Raw genomic sequence first — 16186 nt, 5'->3', positions numbered from 1 at the left:
TTGTTCTCGTTTACTTCTAAGAAATTTTTTATTTCCCTCCTGATGTCTTCTGTTATCCATTCATCATATAATAGTGTATTATTTAATCTCCAGGTATTGGAGAAGTTTCTGTTTTTTATTCTGTCATTTATTTCTAATTTCAATCCATTATGATCTGATAGAGTACAAGGTAGTATCTCTATCTTCTTGTATTTGCTAACAGTAGCTTTGTGGCATAAAATGTGGTCTATTTTAGAGAAGGATCCATGTCCTGCTGAGAAGAAAGTGTATTCGTTCTTTGTTGGATGGTATATTCTATATATGTCTGTTAAGTCTAAATTGTTGATTGTGTTATTGAGATCTATGGTTTCTTTATTCAATTTTTGTTTGGACGATCTATCCAGTGGTGAGAGAGGTGTGTTAAAATCACCTAGTATGATTGTGTTGTGGTCTATTTGATTTCTGGAATTGAGAAGGATTTGTTTGACATACATGGATGAGCCAATGTTCAGGGCATAGATATTTATGATTGTTATGTCTTGCTGATTTATGCTTCCCTTAAGCAGCATGTAATGTCCTTCTTTATCCCTTTGACTATTTTTGGCTTGAAGTCCACATTATCTGAAATGAGGATGGATACTCCAGCTTTTTTGCTGTGTCCGTGTGCATGGTATGTTTTTCTCCATCCTTTCACCTTTAGTCTATGGGTATCTCTTTCTATGAGATGAGTCTCTTGCAGGCAACATATTGTTGGATTTTTCTTTTTAATCCAATCTGCTAGTCGATGTCTTTTGATTGATGAGTTCAGGCCATTCACATTCAGGGTTATTATTGTGATATGATTTGTATTCCCAGTCATTTGACTCATATTTGTTTTTTGACATGATTTGGTTTCTCCTTTATTTCGGCTATTCCTTTAGGCTAGCGCCTCCTGTTACTGATTTGCATCGTTGTTTTTCATCTCTTCCTCATGGAATATTTTGCTGAGAATGTTCTGTAATGCTGGCTTTCTTATTGTAAATTCCTTTAGCTTTTGTTTATCATGGAAGGATCTTATTTCATCGTCAAATTTGAAGGTAAGTTTTGCTGGGTATAAGATTCTTGGTTGGCATCCGTTTCTTTCAGGGCTTGGTAAATGTTGTTCCAGGCCCTTCTAGCTTTTAGGGTCTGGATTGAAAAATCTGCTGATATTCTTATTGGTTTCCCTCTGAATGTAATTTGATTCTTTTCTCTCGCGGCCTTTAATATTCTCTTTATTTGTATGTTAGGTATTTTCATTATAAAGTGCCTTGGTGTGGGTCTGTTGTAATTTTGTATATTTGGAGTTCTATAAGCCTCTTGTACTTGGTTTTCCATTTCATTCTTCAGATTTGGGAAATTTTCTGATAATATTTCATTGAATAGATTGCTCATTCCTTTGGTTGGTTTCTCTAAGCCTTCATCAATCCCAATAATTCTTAAATTTGGCCTTTTCATGATATCCCATAATTCTTGTAGATTCTGTTCATGATTTCTTACCATCTTCTCTGTTTGGTTAACTTTGTTTTCAAGATTAAATAATTTGTCTTTAATGTCTGAGGTTCTGTCTTCCAGGTGTTCTATCCTATTGGTTATGCTTTCTATGGAGTTTTTAACTTGGTTTATTGTTTCCTTCATTTCAAGTATTTCAGTTTTTTTTTTTTTTTTCAGTATCTCTAACTCTTTATTGAAATGATCTCTTGCTTCCCATATTTGGTCCTTTAACTGTTGATTGGTGCGATCATTTAATGCCTGCATTTATCTTTCATCTCCTCCTTCAATGCGTGCATTTGCTCTTTCATATCCTCATTTGCTTCTCTGATTGTTTTAATTATGTACATTCTGAACTCCCTTTCTGACATTTCTTCTGCTGTGCTGTCATTGGATTTTATTGATGTAGTATCTAGGTTTGTTTGGGACATTTTCTTCCCTTGTTTTCTCATATTGGTCAGATGTCAGTGGGAATCTGAGATATTGCAGACTTCCTTTATTGGCTTATAGTGTCCCGGTAGATTTCCAGTGTATCACCTCCCAGCCTTCAGTAGCCTGAAGTCTTGGAGGAACTTGATAATGCAGTGCTTCCGAAGAAAGCTGCCCCTAGCCCCCTACTGGTTCCAGGGCTTGGAGCTGGCTCTGTGCGGAAAGGCTCTCACTGGGGGCCTGCACCGTGCAGCTGGCCGTGTGGGGGGAGCCCACCACCGGGGTGTGGAAGGCTACCTGGGGAAGACTCTAGCTGCCCTGCCCTGCTCTGATAAGCCACCCCTGTCTGTGCCCTCCGCCCAGGCCAAGTTTCGCCCAGTGGGGGAGACTCACCCCGTGACTCTATTTTTGTCCAAGTCTCTCAATGCCTCCCCTTCTTGAGTCCTGGGTTCTGGAGCGACTGGAGATGCAATCACCCTCTAGGCCGCCATCTTGGATCGCCCCGTGGAAAGAGCCTGCGGCCGGAGTGGGCAGAGCCTCCTGGAGAAGTCTCTGGCTGCCCTGCCCTGATCCCAGAGGCTGCTTGCAGATCGAAGCTCTCTGTAGGCTCGGGGACTTGTGGCTGGCTCTATGTAGAAAGCAAGACAAGGTCTTTCTAAGTTCCTTAGGGCCTCACTAAATTTTGAGGCTGACTTTGAACTTCATTCCTCTTGCCTCTGCCTCCTGAGGCTCTGAGATTACAGGTGTGCCACAACCACACCTGACTGAATTTCTGTGATTGGTCGTATCCGTACCTGGGTTTTGTATGGTGAATCGTCTATCCTGATGCATTACCTTCTTTATCACTGGTAATTTTCATTACTCTTATATCCACTTTGTCTGATATTAATCTAGCCACTGCAGTTTTTTGATAAGTGTTTGTATGGAGTATCTTTTTCCTTTTGCTCCTAAACTACTAATGTCATTATACATAACTTCACATAGATGACATGTAGATTCATGCTTTAATCTATCATAAATATATTTAGCCATTGTGTTTATTAATATTTACTGTAGTAAAAAATGTTTGGTTGTAAGTCTACTATAGTCTAAATTGCTTTATGTTTGTTTGAATTTTTGTTCCATTGTTCTCCTTCCGTGCATTCTATTGAGTTATGTATACACGCATTAGTATTTGATAAGTGTAGTGGGTTCTTGATAGTTCCTCTTTGTACAACTTTTTTTTTTTTCTTAGTGGATTTTTCAGGTATCCTAATGTATACTTGTATTGTTTTTTTAGAGTGGCCACAACAAAATAACACAGACTGGGTGGCATAAACATCACAAATTTACTTTCTCATTTTTGGAGACTGCAGTTCTGCATCAACATATCAGCAGGTTTGGTTTCTCATGAGGCCTCTCTTCTTGGATTGCAGATGACCACCTTCTTGCTGTGTCCTCACATGGTCCTTCCTTTCTGTGCACATATGTCTGTGTCCCAAGCTCTTCTTTTTATTAAAAAAAAATCCACCGTATTGGATTAGGGTCCATTCATAGAACCTCATTTTACCCAAATTACTTCCTTAAAGGTCCTATCTAAATATACTCATTCTGTACAACCATAGAAATGAAATGATGTACCCCATTTGTGTACAATGAATTAAAGTGCAGTCTGTAAAAAATTAAAAGCTAAATAAAAAATAGTAATAAAAATAAATAGATTCATTCTGAGATACTGAGGGTGAAAGAAATGAATTTGAGGGGATACAAATCTGCTCATAATACTTTAATACTCATGTTTTAAAGTCTATTTGGAATGTTTTACAACTGCAAATAGGATGTAAGAAATATATGATCAAATGGGTCCCTTGTTCTGCCCCTCTGTTTCAATTGTCATATATCTACATACATAAAAAACTCCTTTAGAGACTGTTTAATTTTACTTTTAACTTTCAAACATAAATGAGAAATAAATTGAGAACAAGAGAGGGCTGGGGCTGTAGCTCAGTGGTAGAGCACTTGCCTAGCATATGCAAGATACACCCTGTTCCCCTGCCACACAAACAAAAAAGGAGAGGAAGGGGAGGGGAGGAGGAGGAGGAGAAGCCACCATCATTAGACCTTTTACACTCTTTCATTATCTTCAGGACTCTGTTCATTGTTTCCCATTTACTTTCTCTTTCTCTCTCTCTCTCTCTCTCTCTCTCTCTCTCTCTCTCTCATTTCTTTTTTTCTAAGATTGGATCATATATGTTGATTTGCCTTCAAGTTCACTGTTGTTATTGAGCAATACCTGTACTTTTATTTGCCACTTTTTATTTCAGTTCCAAAATTTTCTTTTGGTTCTTCTTTTTGTCTTCTACTTCTTAAATAAGAATGTCTTTCCATTCATTTTGAGATTTGATTGTTGAGTTGCCTTTACAATAACTGCTTCAAAGTCTGTATCGGATAATTTCAACATCTGTGCATATTAATGCAGTCATCAGTTGATTGATTGCCTTTGTAAATGGAAGGTATTTTTTTCATATGTTGATTAATTTTGGATTACTTCCTGGATATTTTGGATTTTATGTTGAGATTCTCGATTTTTACTAAATTCCATGAAGAATATGAACTTTTCCTCCCTCCCTTCCTTCTTTCCTTCCTTTCCTTCCTTCCTTCCTTCCTTCCTTCCTTCCTTCCTTCCTTCCTTCCTTCCTTCCTTCTCTCTCTCTCTCTCTCTCTCTCTCTTAAATATTAACACACAAATGACCTGGTTAGGTTCTGACCATAATTTTAATGTGCCTTCTATGGACTGTGATTGAAATGTCAAATCAATTGAAAGCATTAGTAGTTCTAAAGGGTTTTGTGCTCCATGTGGATTACTCAGTAACCAGTCTTGGATTGATCTATATATTAAAGTCTCAAAATCTTTGTGTAACTGTTTAAAATCAATCATGTCTATGCATGTGACTTTCAGTAGTGAACCCAAGCATTTTCCCCAAGTCTTTGTGATATTAGTCACGTTTTCCACTTTTCTGCAGCTTCCCCTCTTTGTTCTTTGAAATCTAGAGCTGAGGTTCTGTCTTCTTTATTCTGTTCTGATCTGTGACTAAGCCTATATCTGGGGACAAATGGCAGGATGATATGAGAACAAAAATATTAAACTCCCCACTAGTTCAGTAGTAACTTGAAGAACTCTTTCCAAATCTGCCTGTTATTATTTTTCAGTCTTCATATAACTGTTCTATCCATTCTTCCTAGGTTTTATTGCTGTGTTCAGCAGTAATAAAATTTGAATTTAGTTGAACTTGGATTTAATTGCATTAGGCTAAGAGAACTTGGTATGTATGTTACCATATTTTAAAAAAAAAAAGCTGTTGAGATTTGCTTTAGAACTGGAATGTAACCAATTTTGCAGAAGATGCATGAAAGATCTTTTAGAAGTTGTTGTCTTAAATATGCATGTGCATTAGTCTTTGTATTTTCTAAAAATCAAAATTTTATTTGTGTAATTTAATTATTCTGCATGTCATTTGATATAGTAAAATGTTGAGTCTTTTCATTTTCAGGTTCATTCACTTTCACATTCTTCCAAAATTGTGGCAGAAAGAGACTGAGGTAGAGATAGAAACATGGGCATAAGGTTTTAATTATTTCTTCCTAACAAATTGAATAGTTTATAATTATATTGAGTGTTTCTATTCCTAAAACCACTTTTTGTGTTAATTTCTATTTTGTGATTTTTTTCCCCCAAAATTTATGGTTAGAAACTTCTTGGAATATTGTCTTCTGTACCTTTACTGTTACAATTTTGGAAGCTGCCATCTTGACAGATTCATGGAGGCACTACAGAAAAAGGAGGTCAGAGATCTGATAGTGATAGTGTTTGAGGGATATGATTTATGGTGTTTTTTCAGTATGGGGAGCTGATTGAAATTGGACAAAATTTGTGATATCAAAGTTGAAGTTGGTGCACAGAACAAGATGAGGGTTTGAAATGAGTATTTATGAATAAACAGACATTTAATAAACCCAGTTCAGCAACTGATTGTTTTGAGAGCAGATGAGATATTATCCTTTTGAGTGTAAGTTGCACAATATATTTTAATGAATGATTTTTCTTGATGTTCTTGAGAAATATTTAAAGTTATCTGCAACTGCATTATATTGGGCAAAATTTTATGTTTTACATAGTCATGTTTTTGTAGGATGTAAGGACAGTAACAGCACTTAAGCTAAATGTTTGCAGATGGTTTTAGTTTTCCTGTTTACTGTTCCAAGTAACTTTTATGGTCCTGTTTTTTTGTTTGTTTGTTTGTTTGTTTGTTTGTTTTCTAAATTGATAGCATGTCCTTTCAGAATTATTCTCATCACAGATATATTTCTATGTACATTCACCATAATTTAGTTTTTGTGGATTTGCTATTTGGTCTTTTTGTATAAATTATGTATTTTTCATGTTTTTCCTACCAACTAGGTCTTTGGTTGTTGTTGATTGAAGCATTGCCTCTATTTCTCTAAGTTTTTAAGTTTAACCTTGAGTCTAGCATTTAAATTCCAAGGTCAGTCTTCTCCATGTTTGCCATTGGGTTCACCTATGTTTTTTCCTCAGGTTTGAGTTATCATTATTAGATACAACTACTATGACATGACTCCTGAAAATTGAAGTGCTATCTAATATTGTATATTAATTTTTTATTCTTTTGAATCTAGTTTATTGGTTTTGAGACTAAGATCTCATTTTGCTGACTATTGAATGTTATATGGTAGATCTGTAGTTAAATCTCTAAAGCTAACATATGTAGCTCCATAGGATATTCAAAATGACTATCTCCTCATAAGAAATGTATATTGAGGTATATAGGTTTGATTCTCAGACTAAAGCATCTATGTCCACAGATATCATGAAATTATTATCATCTCTGAAGAAAGCAAATCTCCAGGGATTGTTTTAAATTTGTGGCACGATTTGAGTAGATATCGTGCTTTTTATTTGAAGCATTTCTGTTTCCATACAATATCAGAAGTTCAGATATTTAATTTGGGTTTTGGTAACAACACCTATCATTGAATGCCCTGCATTAACACAGAAGGAGGAGGAGAAGAAGGAGAAGGATAAAAGGAAGGGGAAAGCAAACAGGGGCAAGGAGAAGAAGGAGAGGAAATAGAGGAAGAAGTGAAGAATAGGAGGAAGAGGAGGAAGAAGAGAGGTTAGTACACTAACTGGTACACTTTATGATGCTAAACTAACTGTAAGCATTGTTATTTTTGTTCTCTTACCTAGAAATATACTAAAGGGAAGTACAAGTGAAAACCCCAACATTTCTTCAAACTTCTTTGCCCTATTCTAGTTTTTCACATTACCTACTCTCATTCCCTTTTTGCCAAACTCATGAAATAATCTCTCACTTTACCCACTAGCTGGCTCTCTGATTCTTTCTCAGCTCTTTATTACACACACACACACACACACACACACACACACCAAAATATATATCAAATAATTGCTTCTTGTGCTCCTTCTTTCTCTTCAGCCAAACATATTTCTGCCTTTCCCTTACCTATGCATAAAAATGAACAGACTTTGGGAACATATATACAGTATTGTATGGAGTAGAACAAGTTCAAACCAAGGGACTTTGAACACTCCAACAGTAATATTCCTGCCACCATATGTAGGTACAAGTAGGTTAATTATCCTTTGGCCTTGGCTTCCACTGTATCTTCTACAGTGTCCTATAGAAATTAAATTTTTCTACAGTTGACTCATATGAGCTCCACCCTTATCCTCAGTCCTTACTTCTTCAGTCAGGGAATTTGGGAGTTCCCTTGGGATTCTAGTGACTTATTTTCTAATTACCTTCAATTATTCATCAGCTAAGCTGCTCTCCTCTTTCCTGTATTTGTAGGACTCACTATATACTCAGGATTTTGTTCTTTGTATCCATACTTATTTTTACAGGTAATGAAAAATACATTTTGACTTTTTGATTACTTTCATGTAAACTTGAATGTGCAGATCCAACCTATACATTTAAAACATATGTGAAATAAAATTTTATATCATTCACTGAATCACTGTATACACACACACACACACACACTGTATAAAAACAGCCTTATTGAAATACCATTGACAAAAATTAAGGTATTTAAGGTGTACAACAACCTAATGTTTTGATGTGTGTATACGTTATGAAATAACCAGCACACACTAACATTCATTACCTTGACATGTTTACCATTGTGTGTGTGTTAATTACTTCCATGTATTTTAGTAGAGAAGCTGAAGTGTATCATGGGCAGTTCAACAATATGGCTTGAAATTCATGGCAGTCTCTCCTTGTCTATAATTATAAAGAGTTATTGATTGAAGGAGGTTTATGAAAATTGATTCACACAGAGACAAGCAAAAATTCATAGAGCAGAATGATAAAATATTATTTTCATCACAATTGCTACCTAATAATAAAATCCCATATCTTGATCCACAGAGTTTTTAAATACCTGTGACTCACCTTAGGTACCCAGACACGATCTAGGACCTGCAGAACTGTCTTTTGTGACTAAATCTCCCAAAGAACTAAACACAATTGGGAATAAAGGTGCTCACAAATGTCTGAATATTTTTAAATGAAATCTGTTCTTGAAAAATCTGCTTCAGAGATAAAATTTCCAGTTTTAATCTATCCACTGGGATAATTGCTTCACTGAGAGGGATGTTTAAGTATCTGAATGACACATAAGGGGAAAATGTCACAAATTCTTCAAGAAATTGTGCATGCATTTAGAATCATGGAAAGGAAATATTTTGATAATTAACCAAAATCCCACTGATTTTTGTCAAATTATTTGATGCTATATAGATATAGACCAGGCAGATGTTTGTGTGTGTGTGTGTGTGTGTATATATATATATATATATATATATATATATATATATATATATATAAACTATATATATATATAGTTTACAAAACTATAAATCACAAAATAAATCTGTGATTTGTGGTGATTCTTTAAGGCAAAACTCTATAAAGTATCATATTACTGCATAAATAAATATATTTGACTTCCCCACAAACTGAAAAATAAGTAGTTACTTATGAAGTCTCATGTAAATGTAAAACTAAAGGGGTACGAAAGGTGGCTGGTGGCTTTGGTTTCTAGCAGTCTGGCAAAATGTATTGAGACGTGCTGGGGTTTCATGTCTCTTGCCGATCTTGCCTAATGTTCTATTTTGTACCCCTCAAGATCCTAGGCCTCTCTCTCTTTTCTCTTTCTGCTATCTTCTGTCTGTGCTTTACTACTCCGTAATTAAATCAAATCTTCCTGTAGGTATTCCCACTCTGGACCTGTAAAGATCCAATCTGTTATTGATTGACACAGCAGGGGTTCGTTACTCAACACAGCTTCAGTTTTCTAATGCCAACTTTGCATTTCTATCCCAGTTATGTCATGAAAACAGGGGAATAAAGACACCTTCCTGAGAGCATCAGAATACACACAAAATGAATTCTTAGCTTAGAGACTGGCACAAGGTTTTGATCAGAAAAGCAAAAGCTAATATTTGTTAAATGAATGAATTTAACATGTTATTCATCACAATCAATTAGCTGGAAAATCTGTAAGTTCATTTTTCAGTAAATAGTACTCTGAATGAATCGGAGAATTCATGTTTTAAATACCGTTTTTCTGAATCTGACCTAAAGTGATATGGATTTTAGTAAAGCAAAAAAGCACTTTCCATGATTCCAATTTGATCAAGACTCAGTGATATTATGTAATTGACTTAAGGGTTCCTTTTCGAAAATAAAATTGAAACCTGAAAATTTACAAAGCTCTTTCAGTTCATGAATCCCTTAAAAATTAATAAACAAAATTTTAAAAAATTTAAGATGAGGACCAAGCTCCAATTACTTGCGAACCCACAACACAATGGGATTTTTAATTCTATATCTAGTATTTCTGCTTATTCCTTTAGACCAAATATATGTATTTCAAATGTGGTTTATCATTAAATTACCTGAAACCCTTTGAATGATTTTGGTTTGTGCATTTCCCATATTTACTAAATCAGACTCCTGGTGGGAAAGTCTGAGAAGAGCCCCTCACTCCCCAGCAATGAAGAAATTTTGGGAACTGCTGGACTATAAGATCTCCCAGGCCTCTTCCAGTTCCGGATTTCTGACATTCTATTTTAGGGAAGAAATTTTAATTTTAACATCTCACATTTGTTGAAACTGAGTAAAATTTTATGGCAATTAAATAATCAAACTCCTTGCAATTTGAAAAAAAAAATCTATGTGGTAGCAGGAATAGAAGCAAACTTCTCAATTTAGTTATGACTGATCACACATTTTGGTTCAGTAATCAAAGAAAAACGTGGTGACATTTTTGTTTTGCCTTTGATGTCGATCTATATGTCCTTGAAAATCTGATTACAACTATGGCTAAACTTTCAGTGATAACTTGCTTTTTGAATCCTTTTCTCCTAACATGTAGAAAGTGGGGTATGTGTGAGACAACAAAAGCTGTAATTATTTAGTTTGTTTAGTATTGTTTTCATTAAAATTTGACTTAACTTGCTTATCATATCCCAATCTGTCAAAATCATGTTAAGTGACTGACAGAATTAATCTTGTAAACATTTTAGCATGCTTTGTTTTAGCTTTTTAGTAGTTTATTAAAATAAATTGCAATTTCATTATATGTAAATATATGTGGATGAAATTTAAATGAATATTTTTTTCCATCTCCACTAGCTTTCTCTCCTTTAGTTTAAAAAAATTCTATACATTCCCTCCACTTTTCCAACCAATTCAGATCTTTAATATTTCCACAGACTTTTCACACGGACTTCTTAATTGTTTGGTAAAATAATTACTAAATAATATTCATGTAATAACCACCAATACAAAATTGAATAGCTGAATTCAAAACAAGAGTAAAATTTATACTTTAAAACTTGAACTTAACTATCGCTGAAATCATGATAGTAATGAAAAACCAATCTTTCCATTTTCCTTCTTGACATTTTCATGGAGTGGTTAAACAACAGTATTTCCCCTTTTGCTAATGAAAGGACAGATGTTGGAATTATCATAAGAACTGAAATCCTGTCCTCCATCCCTCAGCCATTAGAATAGGAACACTGACTTCTATCTGCATCAGTAAACACTTTATTTGTTCCAGGCACTTTTGTCCACTGAGATAAGACCATCTTCCAATACATACAAATAACTTCATCACCAGATTCAAACAGTAGATTGTTCAATCAGCCCCTTTTTAACACAACAGCTTATTCATTTGTGTTAACTGCTCCCTTTTCAGGCAAATGGTCAAACCTGTTCTTTTCAAATACTGATTCACTTAACAAAAATGTGATTTGATATGTCCAACAATCCTAAATTATTGCATCAAGATTTCTAGGAAGCAGATTCCTTCATTGGAAGATCTGCCTTAAGCCATTATAGCTCATATTGTAAAAGCCTTCTGAAAACCTACTAAGATTCAGTCATGTGGTCATCCCCCTTTCTGCAACAATGAACTAGGCTTGGGTAATTAACTTAGTTCTGGCTTTGGGGGATTTTCTTTCCTTTTTTTCATTTTGGGTACTTTTGGGGAGAATTTTTGGAAGAATTTTGGGAGAATTTTGTTAATGATTTTTTATTTTAAAGCATAGTGATCTTTATTTTCATAGATGATTATAATAATTTATTTACTTCTTTTATAGTACTGGGGATTGAACCAGGAGTGCTCTACTACTGAGCCATATCCCCAGCCTTTTTTGTATTTTATTTTAAGACAGGATCTCATTAAGTTGCTTAGGGCCCAACTCACAATTCCCCTCTCTCAGTCTCTTCTCAGTAGCTGTAATTACAGGTGTATGCCACTATGTCTGATATAATACTTCTAAATGGAATATTTATATGTCATTACTACATTAGAGAAAAGAATGTTTCATATAATTTTTTTTATTAGTTTAGACAATTTGCAGAACTATTTTAAGGTTACTGGTTTGTGGTTAATCTTTTTTATATTATTAAGTTATCATTATATAATTATAGTTATGAATTATATTAATAAGCTAAAGGAACTTTTGACTATCTCAATAGATAAAAACATCTTTTGATAAATTTCAGAAATTGCTCTTTGAATAACCTTTTGAATTTATACACATATAGATGAAAACAATAGTCAACACTTTAATACATGTTAGAAAGTTAAGGGGTTGGGGTTGTGACTCAGTGGTAGTGAGCTTGCCTGTCACCTGTGAGGCACTGGGTTTGATCCTCAACACCACATAAATAAATAAAATAAAGGTATTGTGTTCATCTAAAACTAAAAAAAAATTTTTAAAAAGAAAGTTAAAGTAAAACCTACAGTAAGACTATTGTTTTATTTGTTCTTTCTAGATATACATGATAGTAGAGTATATTTTGACATATCATGCATACATAGAATAAGCATTACTTATTCCAATTAGGATTCCATTATTGTGGTTGCATATGATATGGAGTTATATTGGTCAGGTATTCATAAATAAGGATAAGAAAGATATGTCTGAATCATTCTTCTTTCTTTTTATTTCCATGCACCCTCCTTTCCCTTCATTCCCTTTTGTCTAGTCCAATAAGCTTGTAATCTTCCCTTCCCTTGTTGTGAGTTAGCATCCACATATCAGAGAGAACATTCAGTCTTTGTTTTCTTGGTACTGACTTATTTCACTTAACATGATATTCTCCAGTTCCATTCATTTACCAGCAAATGCCATAATTTAATTCTGACTAATATTCCATTGTGTATATATACTATATTTTCCATTCATCTATTATAGACCACCTAGGTTGGTTCCATAACTTGACTATTGTACATTGAGCTGCTATAAACATTAATGTGGCTGTACCACTTTGGTATGCTGATTTTAAGTCCTTTGGGTATATACTGAGGAGTGGGATAACTGGGTCAAATGATGGCTCTATTCCAACTTTTCTAAGAAATCTCCATACTGCTTTCCAGAATTGTTGCACCAATTTCCTGTCCTACCAACAATATATAAGTGAACTTTTTTCCCCACATCCTCACCAACATTTATTGTTACTTGTATTCTTGATGATTGCCATTCTGACTGGAGTGAGATGGACTCATTATAATTTGATTTGTACTTCTCTAATTGCTAGAGAAGCTGAACATTTTTTCATATATTTGTTGAACATTCTTATCTCTTCTTCTGTGAAGTGCCTATTCGGTTCCTTATCCCATTTATTAATAGGGTTATTTGTTTTTCATTGTTGCTGTTGTTTTGGGGTTTTTCTGATGTTGAGTTTTTTGCACTCTTTGTATATCCTGGAGATTAATGCTCTATCTGAGGTGCTGGTGGTAAATATTTTCTCCCATTCTATAGGCTCTCTGTTCACATTCTTGATTGTTTCTTCTGCAGTAAAGAAGTGTTTAGTTTGATACTGTCCTATTTATTGATTCTTGATTTTATTTCTTGTGCTTTGGGAGTCTTATTGAGGAAGTTGGTTCCCAAGCTGACATGGTGGAGACCTGGGCGTAATTTTTCTTTTAGTAGGTGCAGAGACTCTGTTCTAATGCCCAGGTCCTTGATCCACTTTGAGTTGAGTTTTGTATGGGGTGAGAGACAGAGATTCAATTTCATTCTACTACATATGGATTTCCAATTTTCCCAGCACCATTTGCTGAAAAGACTGTCTTTTCTCCAACATATGTTTATGGTAACTTCGTCTAGTATGAGATAACTATATTTATGTTGGTATGACTATGTGTCTTCTATTCCCTTACATTAGTTGGTCTTCATGTCTGTTTTTGTGCCAAAATCATGCTGTTTTTGTTACTATAGCTCTGTAGTGAAATTTAAAGTCTGGTGTTGTGATGCCTCCTGCTTCACTTTTCTTGCTAAGGATTGCTTTGGCTATTCCACATGAATTTCATAACTGCTTTTACTATTTATATTGAAACTTTAATAGGAATTTCATTAATTCTTTATAGCACTTTTGGTTTTATGACTATTTGACAAAATTAATTTTGCCTATCCAAGAACATGGGAGATCTTTCCATCTTCTAAGGTCTTCAATTTCTTTCTTTAGTGTTCTGCAGTTTCATTGTAGAGCTGTTTCACCTCTTTTGTTAGATTGAACCCAAATATGTTTTGAGGCTATTATGAACAGTTTCCTGGTTTGTCTTTCAGTTAATTCATTATTGGTGTATAGGAACGCAACTGATTTATGGGTGTTAATTTTAAACCCTGCTACTTTGCTAAATTCATTTATGAGTTCTAGAAGTTTTCTGGTGGTGTTTGGGGGTCTTTTAAATATAGAATCTTGTCATCAGCAAATGGGGATAGATTGAGCTCTTCTTTTCCTATTTGTATCCCTTTAATTACTTTCTTTTGTCTAACGGCTCTGGCTAGGGTTTCAAGGACTATTTTGAAAAGAAGTGGGGAGAGGGCATCCTTGTCTTTTTCTAGTTTTTAGAGGGAATGCTTTCAATTTTTCTCCATTTAGAATGACATTGGCCTTGAGTTTAGCGTACATAGCCTTTACAATGTTGAGGTATGTTCCTACTATCCTCAGTTTAGTGTTTTGAACATGAATGGCAGCTGAGTTTTGTGAAATGCTTTTTCTGCATCTATTGAGATTATTATGTGATTCTTTAAGTCTATTACATTTATTTATTTCCATATGTTGAACCAGCCTCGTATCCCTCAGATGACCCCCACTTGATCATGGTGTACTATCTCTTTAATATGTTTCTGTATGTGGTTTGCCAGGATTTTATTAATAATTTTCGTATCTATTGATTAGGGATATTGGTCTGAGGTTTTCATTCCTTGATGTATCTTTGTCTGGTTTTGGTGTCAGGGTTATACTAGCTTCATAGAATGAGTTTGGAAGGGTTCCCTCCTTTGCTATATCATGAATAATTTGAGGAGTATTGGTGTAAATTCTTCTTTGAAGGTCTTGTAACAAGAGAAGCTGAGAAGTCCTCTGGTCCTGTACTTTTCATTGGTGGTAGACTTTTGATGGTGTTTTCAATTACATTGCTTGAAAATCAATCTGTTTAAATTTTAAATTTTCTATGTCTTCTTAATTCATTTTGGGTAGGTCATATGTCTAGAAATTTGCCAATGAGATGTTGGATTTCAAATAATGTTTATTGTTTGGTGACTATACTTTTAAAATTTTTCATTGTTTTAAGAATTTAATTTTGTTATCTTAAAAGTTGAAACTATAGAATGATCTCAGTTTTATAAAAAATTTGAATATAAACTTTCTAAATTGAAGTGAGAATAATTTTTATTTTCTTTTTTGTATTTTGCATTTTATTATATATTTTAAATAAGTGAAATATGTAGAAACTTTTAGAAAATTATACATACTTAAAATAAATAAAAATATGTGATCAAACCAAAAATAATACATGAATGAACAAATGAGAAAATTATTTTATGTAGTAAATAGCAATATAATCAAAACTTGCAATACAAGTTGCCTTGGGAAGTTGATATATGTAATGATGTATCAATGTTATCTTTTCAATAAAAATTTACTATAAATCTTTGCAATCTATAATGGAAAATGATAAAATGTTTATACAGATCATAATTTAGTCATAATGAGAATGAAACATTATTTATAGGGGGGGTTATTCAAAATTATTTATAGTACACTACTTGGGCCATGCATTTTAATGTAGTAGTAAGTGATTCTATTATGATAAGGAGAAGTCTGAATGGCTAAGAGTGCTTGATTTTCATAATGAATATTTCATATAGAAAAATATGCTCTCATTGTCATCTTTTCATGTGTATTAAAAGAAAGATTTACTTGGCATATTCATTCATTTAGTTAACACTGTTGATTAACTATTACGTGCACTGTTCAAGGAGCTTGAGATGCATCAATCACAGATCCTTGACATCTTGGAGGTTGTGACAATGGAGGAAAAAGGAACTCTTCTATACTAGTACACAGTGTTTTCAATGTACCAGGCACAATTCTAATTGCTTTCCAAATACGAATCCTTACAACAACATATAAGACCGCCACTCATCATTCACATCTTAGGGACAAGGAAAATTCAGGTGCATAGGGAGTGTAAGGTTCTAACTGTATCTGAAGTCATGCAGCTAGGCAGGAACAAGAGACAGGATTCAAGCTCAGTCAGCTCTTCAGAAGCTGTGCTCTTAAATACTGAAGAACTGCTTCATTTTTCTTAGCAAAATAAGTGCTGGGTAGCTTCTAAAGTTATTTTCCAAGTTAAAAATAATTTGTAACCACAA

Source organism: Sciurus carolinensis, chromosome 4, assembly GCF_902686445.1.
Source record: "Sciurus carolinensis chromosome 4, mSciCar1.2, whole genome shotgun sequence".
In the NCBI taxonomy this organism is placed as follows: Eukaryota; Metazoa; Chordata; class Mammalia; order Rodentia; family Sciuridae; genus Sciurus; species Sciurus carolinensis.
This window is presented reverse-complemented; position numbering follows the sequence as displayed.